The sequence below is a fragment of the Streptopelia decaocto genome (assembly GCF_964273445.1).
Source record: "Streptopelia decaocto genome assembly, contig: HAP1_SCAFFOLD_50, whole genome shotgun sequence".
In the NCBI taxonomy this organism is placed as follows: Eukaryota; Metazoa; Chordata; class Aves; order Columbiformes; family Columbidae; genus Streptopelia; species Streptopelia decaocto.
This window is the reverse complement of record NW_028115722.1, coordinates 411,960-423,794: the sequence shown is the minus strand read 5'-3', so window position 1 is coordinate 423,794 and position 11,835 is coordinate 411,960.

The window sequence follows — 11,835 nt, the reverse complement described above, 5'->3', positions numbered from 1 at the left end:
CTTCCCGAACTCCTGGGTCCTTCCCGAACTCCTGGGTCCCTCCCGAACTCCTGGGTCCCTCCCGAACACCTGGGTCCCCCCTGAACTCCTGGGTCCCCTCCCGAACTCCTGGTTCCCCCGAACTCCTAGGTCCCTCCCGAACTCCTGGGTCCCCTCCTGAATTCCTGGATCCTTCCCGGACGCCTGGGTCCCCTCCCGAACTCCTGGGTCCCTCCCGAACTCCTGGGTCCCTCCCGAACACCTGGGTCCCTCCCGAACACCTGGGTCCCCCCTGAACTCCTGGGTCCCTCCCGAACTCCTGGGTCCCTTGGGGCACTCCTGGGTCCCTTCCGAACTCCTGGGTCCCTCCCGAACACCTGGGTCCTTCCCGGACTCCTGGGTCCTTCCCGGACGCCTGGGTCCCCTCCCAAACTCCTGGTTCCTTCCCAAACTCCTGGGTCCCTCCCGAACTCCTGGGTCCCCTCCCGAACTCCTGGGTCCCTCCCGAACTCCTGGGTCCTTCCCAAACTCCTGGGTCCCCCCCTGAACTCCTGGGTCCCCTCCCGAACTCCTGGGTCCCCTCCCGAACTCCTGGGTCCCTCCCGAACTCCTGGGTCCCCTCCCGAACTCCTGGGTCCCTCCCGAACTCCTGGGTCCCCTCCCGAACTCCTGGGTCCTTCCCGAACTCCTGGGTCCCTCCTGAACACCTGGGTCCCCCCTGAACTCCTGGGTCCCCTCCCGGACGCCTGGGTCCCCTCCCGAACTCCTGGGTCCCTTGGGGCACTCCTGGGTCCTTCCCGAACTCCTGGGTCCCTCCCGAACACCTGGGTCCCCCCTGAACTCCTGGGTCCCTCCCGAACTCCTGGGTCCTTCCCGAACTCCTGGGTCCCTCCCGAACTCCTGGGTCCCTCCCGGACTCCTGGGTCCCTCCCGAACTCCTGGGTCCCTTCCCGAACGCCTGGGTCCCCTCCCGGACGCCTGGGTCCCTCCCGAACGCCTGGGTCCCCTCCCGAACGCCTGGGTCCCTCCCGAACTCCTGGGTCCCCTCCAGAACTCCTGGGTCCTTCCCGAACTCCTGGGTCCCTCCTGAACACCTGGGTCCCCCCTGAACTCCTGGGTCCCCTCCCGGATGCCTGGGTCCCCTCCCGAACTCCTGGGTCCCTTGGGGCACTCCTGAGTCCCTCCCGAACTCCTGGGTCCTTCCCGAACTCCTGGGTCCTTCCCGGACTCCTGGGTCCCCTCCCGAACTCCTGGGTCCCTCCCGAACACCTGGGTCCCACCGAACACCTTGGTCCCCCCCGAACACCTGGGTCCCCCCTGAACACCTGGGTCCCCCCTGAACTCCTGGGTCCCCTCCCGAACTCCTGGGTCCCTCCCGAACTCCTGGGTCCCCTCCCGAACTCCTTGGTCCCCTCCCGAACTCCTTGGTCCCCTCCCGAACTCCTGGGTCCCTCCCGAACTCCTGGGTCCCTCCCGAACACCTGGGTCCCTTGGGGCACTCCTGGGTCCCTCCCAAACTCCTGGGTCCCTCCCGAACACCTGGGTCCCCCCTGAACTCCTGGGTCCCTCCCGAACACCTGGGTCCCCCCCTGAACACCTGGGTCCCCCCTGAACTCCTGGGTCCCCTCCCGAACTCCTGGGTCCCTCCCGAGCTCCTGGGTCCCCTCCCGAACTCCTGAGTCCCCTCCCGAACTCCTGGGTCCCCTCCCGAACTCCTGGGTCCCCTCCCGAACTCCTGAGTCCCCTCCCGAACTCCTGGGTCCCCTCCCGAACTCCTGGGTCCCTCCCGAATTCCTGGGTCCCTCCCGAAAACCTGGGTCCCTCCCGAACTCCTGGGTCCTTCCCGAACTCCTGGGTCCTTCCCGGACTCCTGGGTCCCTCCCGAACTCCTGGGTCCTTCCCGAACTCCTGGGTCCCTCCCGAACACCTGGGTCCCCCCTGAACTCCTGGGTCCCTCCCGGACTCCTGGGTCCCTCCCGAACTCCTGGGTCCTTCCCGAACTCCTGGGTCCCTCCCGAACTCCTGGGTCCCTCCCGGACTCCTGGGTCCCTCCCGGACTCCTGGGTCCCTCCCGAACTCCTGGGTCCCTTCCCGAACGCCTGGGTCCCCTGCCGGACGCCTGGGTCCCTCCCGAACGCCTGGGTCCCCTCCCGAACGCCTGGGTCCCTCCCGAACTCCTGGGTCCCCTCCCGAACTCCTGGGTCCTTCCCGGACGCCTGGGTCCCCTCCCGAACTCCTGGGTCCTTCCCGGACGCCTGGGTCCTTCCCGGACTCCTGGGTCCCCTCCCGGACTCCTGGGTCCTTCCCGGACTCCTGGGTCCCCTCCCGAACGCCTGGGTCCCTCCCGAGCTCCTGGGTCCCTCCCGGACTCCTGGGTCCCTTGGGGCACTCCTGGGTCCCCTCCCGAACTCCTGGGTCCCTCCCGAACACCTGGGTCCCCTCCCGAACTCCTGGGTCCCTCCCGAACTCCTGGGTCCCCTCCCGAACTCCTGGGTCCCTCCCGAACTCCTGGGTCCCCTCCCGAACTCCTGGGTCCTTCCCGGACTCCTGGGTCCCCTACCGAACTCCTGGGTCCCTCCCGAACTCCTGGGTCCCCTCCCGAACTCCTGGGTCCTTCCCGGACTCCTGGGTCCCCTCCCGGACTCCTGGGTCCTTCCCGGACTCCTGGGTCCCCTCCCGAACGCCTGGGTCCCCCCTGAACTCCTGGGTCCCCTCCCGAACTCCTGGGTCCCCTCCTGAACTCCTGGGTCCCCTCCCGAACGCCTGGGTCCCCCCCGAACTCCTGGGTCCCCCGCGAACTCCTGGGTCCTTCCCGAACTCCTGGGTCCCTCCCGAACTCCTGGGTCCTTCCCGAACTCCTGGGTCCCTCCCGAACACCTGGGTCCCCCCTGAACTCCTGGGTCCCTCCCGAACTCCTGGGTCCCTCCCGGACTCCTGGGTCCTTCCCGAACTCCTGGGTCCTTCCCGAACTCCTGGGTCCCTCCCGAACTCCTGGGTCCCCCCCGAACTCCTGGGTCCCCCCTGAACTCCTGGGTCCTCCACGGACTCCTGGGTCCCCTCCCGGACTCCTGGGTCCTTCCCGGACTCCTGGGTCCCCTCCCGAACGCCTGGGTCCCTCCCGAGCTCCTGGGTCCCCTCCCGAACTCCTGGGTCCTTCCCGAACTCCTGGGTCCCCTCCCGAACTCCTGGGTCCCCTCCCGAACTCCTGGGTCCTTCCCGAACACCTGGGTCCCCCCTGAACTCCTGGGTCCCTCCCGAACTCCTGGGTCCCTCCCGAACTCCTGGGTCCCTCCCGAACTCCTGGGTCCCTCCCGAACACCTGGGTCCCCCCTGAACTCCTGGGTCCCCTCCCGAACTCCTGGGTCCCTCCCGAACTCCTGGGTCCCTCCCGAACTCCTGGGTCCCCCCTGAACTGCTGGGTCCCCTCCCGAAATCCTGGGTCCGCTCCCGAACTCCTGGGTCCCCTCCCGAACTCCTGGGTCCTTCCCGGAGTCCTGGGTCCCCTACCGAACTCCTGGGTCCCTCCCGGACTCCTGGGTCCTTCCCAAACTCCTGGGTCCCTCCCGAACTCCTGGGTCCCCCCCGAACTCCTGGGTCCCCCCTGAACTCCTGGGTCCCCCCCCGAACTCCTGGGTCCCCCCCGAACTCCTGGGTCCCCTCCCGGACGCCTGGGTCCCCTCCCGAACTCCTGGGTCCTTCCCGGACGCCTGGGTCCTTCCCGGACTCCTGGGTCCCCTCCCGGACTCCTGGGTCCTTCCCGGACGCCTGGGTCCCCTCCCGAACTCCTGGGTCCTTCCCGAACTCCTGGGTCCCTCCCGAACTCCTGGGTCCCTCCCGAACTCCAGGGTCCCTCCCGAACACCTGGGTCCCTCCCGAACTCCTGGGTCCCTCCCGAACTCCTTGGTCCTTCCCGAACTCCTTGGTCCTTCCCGAACACCTGGGTCCCCTCCCGAACTCCTGGGTCCCTCCCGAACTCCTGGGTCCCTCCCGAACACCTGGGTACCCCCGAACACCTGGGTCCCCCCCGAACACCTGGGTCCCCCCTGAACACCTAGGTCCCCCCTGAACTCCTGGGTCCCCTCCCGAACGCCTGGGTCCCCTTCCGAACTCCTGGGTCATTCCCGAACTCCTGGGTCCCTCCCGAACTCCTGGGTCCCTCCCGGACTCCTGGGTCCCTCCCGAACTCCTGGGTCCCCTCCCGAACGCCTGGGTCCCCTCCCGGACGCCTGGGTCCCTCCCGAACGCCTGGGTCCCCTCCCGAACGCCTGGGTCATTCCCGAACTCCTGGGTCCCTCCCGAACTCCTGGGTCCCTCCCGGACTCCTGGGTCCCTCCCGAACTCCTGGGTCCCCTCCCGAACGCCTGGGTCCCCTCCCGGACGCCTGGGTCCCTCCCGAACGCCTGGGTCCCCTCCCGAACGCCTGGGTCCCTCCCGAACTCCTGGGTCCCCTCCCGAACTCCTGGGTCCTTCCCGGACGCCTGGGTCCCCTCCCGAACTCCTGGGTCCTTCCCGGACGCCTGGGTCCTTCCCGGACTCCTGGGTCCCCTCCCGGACTCCTGGGTCCTTCCCGGACTCCTCGGTCCCCTCCCTAACGCCTGGGTCCCTCCCGAGCTCCTGGGTCCCTCCCGGACTCCTGTGTCCCTTGGGGCACTCCTGGGTCCCCTCCCGAACTCCTGGGTCCCTCCCGAACACCTGGGTCCCCCCTGAACTGCTGGGTCCCCTCCCGAACTCCTGGGTCCCCTCCCGAACTCCTGGGTCCCCCCCGAACTCCTGGGTCCCTCCTGAACTCCTGGGTCCTTCCCGAACTCCTGGGTCCCTCCCGAACTCCTGGGTCCCCCCCGAACTCCTGGGTCCCCCCCCGAACTCCTGGGTCCCCCCCGAACTCCTGGGTCCCCCCCTGAACTCCTGGGTCCCTCCCGAGCTCCTGGGTCCCTCCCGGACTCCTGGGTCCCTTGGGGCACTCCTGGGTCCCCTCCCGAACTCCTGGGTCCCTCCCGAACACCTGGGTCCCCCCTGAACTCCTGGGTCCCCTCCCGAACTCCTGGGTCCCCTCCCGAACTCCTGGGTCCCCTCCCGAACTCCTGGGTCCTTCCCGGACTCCTGGGTCCCCTACCGAACTCCTGGGTCCCTCCCGGACTCCTGGGTCCCTCCCGAACTCCTGGGTCCCCTCCCGAACTCCTGGGTCCCCCCCGAACTCCTGGGTCCCTCCCGAACTCCTGGGTCCTTCCCGAACTCCTGGGTCCCTCCCGAACTCCTGGGTCCCCTCCCGGACTCCTGGGTCCCCTCCCGAACGCCTGGGTCCCCTCCCGAACGCCTGGGTCCCCTCCCGAACGCCTGGGTCCCTCCCGAACTCCTGGGTCCCCTCCCGAACTCTTGGGTCCTTCCCGGACGCCTGGGTCCCCTCCCGAACTCCTGGATCCTTCCCGGACGCCTGGGTCCTTCCCGGACTCCTGGGTCCCCTCCCGAACTCCTGGGTCCCTCCCGAACTCCTGGGTCCCTCCCGAACACCTGGGTCCCCCCTGAACTCCTGGGTCCCTCCCGAACTCCTGGGTCCTTCCCGAACTCCTGGGTCCCTCCCGAACTCCTGGGTCCTTCCCGAACTCCTGGGTCCTTCCGGAACTCCTGGGTCCCTCCCGAACACCTGGGTCCCCCCTGAACTCCTGGGTCCCCTCCCGAACTCCTGGGTCCCTCCCGAACTCCTGGGTCCCTCCCGAACTCCTGGGTCCCCTCCCGAACTCCTGGGTCCCTCCCGAACACCTGGGTCCCCCATGAACTGCTGGGTCCCCTCCCGAGCTCCTGGGTCCCCTCCCGAGCTCCTGGGTCCCCCCCGAACTCCTGGGTCCCCCCCGAACTCCTGGGTCCCTCCCGAACTCCTGGGTCCCCCCCCGAACTCCTGGGTCCCCCCCGAACTCCTGGGTCCTTCCCGAACTCCTGGGTCCTTCCCGAACTCCTGGGTCCCCTCCCGGACGCCTGGGTCCCCTCCCGAACTCCTGGGTCCCCTCCCGAACTCCTGGGTCCTTCCCGGACTCCTGGGTCCCCTCCCGGACTCCTGGGTCCTTCCCGTACTCCTCGGTCCCCTCCCGAGCTCCTGGGTCCCTCCCGGACTCCTGGGTCCCTTGGGGCACTCCTGGGTCCCCTCCCGAACTCCTGGGTCCCTCCCGAACACCTGGGTCCCCCCTGAACTCCTGGGTCCCCTCCCGAACTCCTGGGTCCCCTCCCGAACTCCTGGGTCCTTCCCGGACTCCTGGGTCCCCTACCGAACTCCTGGGTCCCTCCCGGACTCCTGGGTCCCTCCCGAACGCCTGGGTCCCCTCCCGAACTCCTGGGTCCCCCCCGAACTCCTGGGTCCCTCCCGAACTCCTGGGTCCTTCCCGAACTCCTGGGTCCCTCCCGAACTCCTGGGTCCCCTCCCGGACTCCTGGGTCCCCTCCCGAACGCCTGGGTCCCCTCCCGAACGCCTGGGTCCCTCCCGAACTCCTGGGTCCCCTCCCGAACTCTTGGGTCCTTCCCGGACGCCTGGGTCCCCTCCCGAACTCCTGGATCCTTCCCGGATGCCTGGGTCCTTCCCGGACTCCTGGGTCCCCTCCCGAACTCCTGGGTCCCCTCCCGAACTCCTGGGTCCCTCCCGAACTCCTGGGTCCCTCCCGAACACCTGGGTCCCCCCTGAACTCCTGGGTCCCTCCCGAACTCCTGGGTCCTTCCCGAACTCCTGGGTCCCCCCCGACCTCCTGGGTCTTTCCCGAACTCCTGGGTCCCTCCCGAACTCCTGGGTCCTTCCCGAACACCTCGGTCCCTCCCGAACTCCTGGGTCCCCTCCCGAACTCCTGGGTCCCCTCCCGAACGCCTGAGTCCCCTCCCGGACGCCTGGGTCCCTCCCGAACGCCTGGGTCCCCTCCCGAACGCCTGGGTGCCTCCCGAACTCATGGGTCCCCTCCCGAACTCCTGGGTCCTTCCCGGACGCCTGGGTCCCCTCCCGAACTCCTGGGTCCTTCCCGGACGCCTGGGTCCTTCCCGGACTCCTGGGTCCCCTCCCGGACTCCTGGGTCCTTCCCGGACTCCTCGGTCCCCTCCCGAACGCCTGGTTCCCTCCCGAGCTCCTGGGTCCCTCCCGGACTCCTGGGTCCCTTGGGGCACTCCTGGGTCCCCTCCCGAACTCCTGGGTCCCTCCCGAACACCTGGGTCCCCCCTGAACTGCTGGGTCCCCTCCCGAACTCCTGGGTCCCCTCCCGAACTCCTGGGTCCTTCCCGGACTCCTGGGTCCCCTACCGAACTCCTGGGTCCCTCCCGGACTCCTGGGTCCCTCCCGAACTCCTGGGTCCCCTCCCGAACTCCTGGGTCCCCCCCGAACTCCTGGGTCCCTCCCGAACTCCTGGGTCCTTCCCGAACTCCTAGGTCCCTCCCGAACTCCTGGGTCCCCCCCGAACTCCTGGGTCCCCCCTGAACTCCTGGGTCCTTCCCGAACTCCTGGGTCCCCCCCGAACTCCTGGGTCCCTCCCGAACACCTGGGTCCCTCCCGAACACCTGGGTCCCTCCCGAACTCCTGGGTCCCTCCCGAACTCCTGGGTCCCCTCCCGGACTCCTGGGTCCCCTCCCGAACGCCTGGGTCCCCTCCCGAACACCTGGGTCCCTCCCGAACTCCTGGGTCCCCTCCCGAACTCTTGGGTCCTTCCCGAACGCCTGGGTCCCCTCCCGAACTCCTGGGTCCTTCCCGGACTCCTGGGTCCCTCCCGAACACCTGGGTCCCCCCTGAACTCCTGGGTCCCCTCCCGAACTCCTGGGTCCCTCCCGAACTCCTGGGTCCCCTCCCGAACTCCTGGGTCCCTCCCGAACTCCTGGGTCCCTCCCGAACACCTGGGTCCCCCCTGAACTCCTGGGTCCCCTCCCGAACTCCTGGGTCCCCTCCCGAACTCCTGGGTCCCTCCCGAGCTCCTGGGTCCCCCCGAACACCTGGGTCCCCCTGAACGCCTGGGTCCCCCCTGAACTCCTGGGTCCCTCCCGAACTCCTGGGTCCCCTCCCGAACTCCTGGGTCCTTCCCGAACACCTGGGTCCCTCCCGAACTCCTGGGTCCCCTCCCGAACTCCTGGGTCCCCTCCCGAACGCCTGGGTCCCCTCCCGGACGCCTGGGTCCCTCCCGAACGCCTGGGTCCCCTCCCGAACGCCTGGGTCCCTCCCGAACTCCTGGGTCCCCTCCCGAACTCCTGGGTCCTTCCCGGACGCCTGGGTCCCCTTCCGAACTCCTGGGTCCTTCCCGGACGCCTGGGTCCTTCCCGGACTCCTCGGTCCCCTCCCGAACGCCTGGGTCCCTCCCGAGCTCCTGGGTCCCTCCCGGACTCCTGGGTCCCTTGGGGCACTCCTGGGTCCCCTCCCGAACTCCTGGGTCCCTCCCGAACACCTGGGTCCCCCCTGAACTGCTGGGTCCCCTCCCGAAGTCCTGGGTCCCCTCCCGAACTCCTGGGTCCCTCCCGAACTCCTGGGTCCTTCCCGGACGCCTGGGTCCCCTCCCGAACTCCTGGGTCCTTCCCGGACGCCTGGGTCCTTCCCGGACTCCTGGGTCCCCTCCCGGACTCCTGGGTCCTTCCCGGACTTCTGGGTCCCCTCCCGAACGCCTGGGTCCTTCCCGGACTCCTGGGTCCCTCCCGAACACCTGGGTCGCCCCTGAACGCCTGGGTCCCCTCCCGAACTCCTGGGTCCCTCCCGAACTCCTGGGTCCCTTGGGGCACTCCTGGGTCCCTCCCGAACTCCTGGGTCCCTCCCGAACACCTTGGTCCCCCCTGAACTCCTGGGTCCCTCCCGAACTCCTGGGTCCTTCCCGAACTCCTGGGTCCCTCCCGAACTCCTGGGTCCTTCCCGAACTCCTGGCTCCCTCCCGAACACCTGGGTCCCCCCTGAACTCCTGGGTCCCCTCCCGAACTCCTGGGTCCCCTCCCGAACTCCTGGGTCCCTCCCGAACTCCTGGGTCCCTCCCGAACTCCTGCTTCCCCTCCCGAACTCCTGGGTCCTTCCCGAACACCTGGGTCCCCCCGAACTCCTGCGTCCCCTCCCGAACTCCTGGGTCCCCTCCCGAACTCCTGGGTCCCCCCCGGACTCCTGGGTCCTTCCCGAACTCCTGGGTCCCTCCTGAACTCCTGGGTCCCTCCCGAACACCTGGGTCCACCCTGAACTCCTGGGTCCCTCCCGGACTCCTGGGTCCCTCCCGAACTCCTGGGTCCCCTCCCGAACGCCTGGGTCCCCTCCCGAACGCCTTGGTCCCTCCCGAACTCCTGGGTCCCCTCCCGAACTCCTGGGTCCTTCCCGGACGCCTGGGTCCCCTCCCGAACTCCTGGGTCCCCTCCCGAACGCCTGGGTCCTTCCCGGACGCCTGGGTCCTTCCCGGACTCCTGGGTCCTTCCCGGACTCCTCGGTCCCCTCCCGAACGCCTGGGTCCCTCCCGAGCTCCTGGGTCCCTCCCGGACTCCTGGGTCCCTTGGGGCACTCCTGGGTCCCCTCCCGAACTCCTGGGTCCCCTCCCGAACTCCTGGGTCCCCTACCGAACTCCTGGGTCCCTCCAGGACTCCTGGGTCCCTCCCGGACTCCTGGGTCCCTCCCGAACTCCTGGGTCCCTCCCGAACTCCTGGGTCCCTCCCGAACTCCTGGGTCCCCTCCCGGACTCCTGGGTCCCCTCCCGAACTCTTGGGTCCTTCCCGGACTCCTGGGTCCCCTCCCGGACTCCTGGGTCCCCGCCCGAACTCCTGGGTCCTTCCCGAACTCCTGGGTCCCTCCCGAACACCTGGGTCCCCCCTGAACTCCTGGGTCCCTCCCGAACTCCTGGGTCCTTCCCGAACTCCTGGGTCCTTCCCGAACTCCTGGGTCCCTCCCGAACACCTGGGTCCCTCCCGAACTCCTGGGTCCCCCCTGAACTCCTGGGTCCCCTCCCGAACTCCTGGGTCCCTCCCGAACTCCTGGGTCCCTTGGGGCACTCCTGGGTCCCTCCCGAACTCCTGGGTCCCTCCCTGAACTCCTGGGTCCCTCCCGAACTCCTGGGTCCTTCCCGAACTCCTGGGTCCCTCCCGAACACCTGGGTCCCCCCTGAACTCCTGGGTCCCTCCCGAACTCCTGGATCCCTCCCGAACTCCTGCGTCCCTCCCGAACACCTGGTTCCCCCCCGAACACCTGGGTCCCCCCTGAACACCTGGGTCCCCCCTGAACTCCTGGGTCCCCTCCCGAACGCCTGGGTCCCCTCCGAACTCCTGGGTCCTTCCCGAACTCCTGGGTCCCTCCCGAACTCCTGGGTCCCTCCCGGACTCCTGGGTCCCTCCCGAACTCCTGGGTCCCCTCCCGAACGCCTGGGTCCCCTCCCGGACGCCTGGGTCCCTCCCGAACGCCTGGGTCCCCTCCCAAACTCCTGGGTCCCCTCCCGGACGCCTGGGTCCCTCCCGGACGCCTGGGTCCCCTCCCGAACTCCTGGGTCCCCTCCCGAACTCCTGGGTCCTTCCCGGACGCCTGGGTCATTCCCGGACTCCTGGGTCCCCTCCCGGACTCCTGGGTCCTTCCCGGACTCCTCGGTCCCCTCCCGAACGCCTGGGTCCCTCCCGAGCTCCTGGGTCCCTCCCGGACTCCTGGGTCCCTTGGGGCACTCCTGGGTCCCCTCCCGAACTCCTGGGTCCCTCCCGAACACCTGGGTCCCCCCGAACACCTGGGTCCCTCCTGAACACCTGGGTCCCCCCTGAACTCCTGGGTCCCCTCCCGAACTCCTGGGTCCTTCCCGAACTCCTGGGTCCCCTCCCGAACTCCTGGGTCCCTCCCGAACTCCTGGGTCCCTCCCGAACACCTGGGTCCCCTCGAACACCTGGGCCCCTCCTGAACACCTGGGTCCCCCCTGAACTCCTGGGTCCCCTGCTGAACTCCTGGGTCCCCCCCGAGCTCCTGGGTCCCCCCCGAACTCCTGGGTCCCTCCCGAACTCCTGGGTCCCTCCCGAACTCCTGGGTCCCTCCTGGACTCCTGGGTCCCTCCCGAACTCCTTGGTCCCCTCCCGAACGCCTGGGTCCCCTCCCGGACACCTGGGTCCCTCCCGAACGCCTGGGTCCCCTCCCGAACGCCTGGGTCCCTCCCGAACTCCTGGGTCCCTCCCGGACTCCTGGGTCCCTTGGGGCACTCCTGGGTCCCTCCCGAACTCCTGGGTCCCTCCCGAACACCTGGGTCCCCCTTGAACTGCTGGGTCCCCTCCCGAACTCCTGGGTCCCCTCCCGAACTCCTGGGTCCTTCCCGGACTCCTGGGTCCCCTCCCGATCTCCTGGGTCCTTCCCGGACTCCTGGGTCCCCTACCGAACTCCTGGGTCCCTCCCGGACTCCTGGGTCCCTCCCGAACTCCTGGGTCCCCTCCCGAACTCCTGGGTCCTTCCCGGACTCCTGGGTCCCCTACCGAACTCCTGGGTCCCTCCCGGACTCCTGGGTCCCTCCCGGACTCCTGGGTCCCTTGGGGCACTCCTGGGTCCCCTCCCGAACTCCTGGGTCCCTCCCGAACACCTGGGTCCCCCCTGAACTGCTGGGTCCCCTCCCGAACTCCTGGGTCCCCTCCCGAACTCCTGGGTCCCTCCCGAACTCCTGGGTCCCCTCCCGAACTCCTGGGTCCTTCCCGGACACCTGGGTCCTTCCCGAACTCCTGGGTCCCTCCCGGACTCCTGGGTCCCTCCCGAACTCCTGGGTCCTTCTCGAACTCCTGGGACCTTCCCGAACTCTTGGGTCCCTCCCGAACTCCTGGGTCCCTCCCGAACTCCTGGGTCCCTCCCGAACTCCTGGGTCCTTCCCGAACTCCTGGGTCCCTCCCGAACACCTGGGTCCCCCCTGAACTCCTGGGTCCCCTCCCGAACTCCTGGGT